This window comes from Oncorhynchus keta, unplaced genomic scaffold, assembly GCF_023373465.1.
Source record: "Oncorhynchus keta strain PuntledgeMale-10-30-2019 unplaced genomic scaffold, Oket_V2 Un_contig_28873_pilon_pilon, whole genome shotgun sequence".
Lineage (NCBI taxonomy): Eukaryota > Metazoa > Chordata > Actinopteri > Salmoniformes > Salmonidae > Oncorhynchus > Oncorhynchus keta.
This window is the reverse complement of record NW_026286264.1, coordinates 1-769: the sequence shown is the minus strand read 5'-3', so window position 1 is coordinate 769 and position 769 is coordinate 1. Positions and strand designations below refer to the sequence as shown.

The 769-nt window shown below is 43.2% G+C and overlaps 1 non-coding gene across 1 annotated transcript; it reads left to right on the top strand.

Moving 5' to 3' along the window:
- Positions 1 to 137: 137 nt before the first annotated feature.
- Positions 138 to 210, top strand: trnar-ccu (transfer RNA arginine (anticodon CCU)). Its single transcript has one exon. It is a non-coding gene; the product is annotated as a tRNA-Arg (tRNA).
- Positions 211 to 769: the final 559 nt, after the last annotated feature.

Below are 769 nucleotides of genomic sequence, written 5' to 3'. Positions count from 1 at the left end.
TCGAAACCATCCTCTGCTAAACAGTTTGTTTTTAAAAATGAAACGCAAACAGAAATGAGAAAGCTAAATTTCATTTGCGTCTCTCAGTCTATCAGTACACATTGTTTTGTTCGTACTGTTTGCAGAAGGTAAACAGTGCCCCAGTGGCCTAATGGATAAGGCACTGGCCTCCTAAGCCAGGGATTGTGGGTTCAAGTCCCATCTGGGGTGGGTGGAAGCAGAGTGGTGCAGCGGAAGCGTGCTGGGCCCATAACCCAGAGGTCGATGGATCGAAACCATCCTCTGCTAAACAGTTTCTTTTTAGATTTTAAGTGCAAACAAAAAATTTAAAAAATGTGTCGTTTCATGGGCATGTCTCAGTTCCATTATACATTTTTTTTACCTCTTCCAACAGTTCGTATTGGTCATACTGTTTACACAGTACCCCAGTGGCCTAAGACACTGGCCTCCTAAGCCATGGATTGTGAGTTCTAGTCTTTTCTTAAGTGGCTGAGAGCAGAGTGGCTCAGTGGAAGCGTGCTGGGCCCATAACCCAGAGGTCGATGGATCGAAACCATCCTCTGCTAAACAGTTAATTTTTAGATTTTAAGTGCAAACAAAAATTTAAAAATGTGTCGTTTCATGGGCATGTCTCAGTTCCATTATACATTTTTTGACCTCTTCCAACAGTTCGTATTGGTCATACTGTTTACACAGTACCCCAGTGGCCTAAGACACTGGCCTCCTAAGCCATGGATTGTGAGTTCTAGTCTTTTCTTAAGTGGCTGAG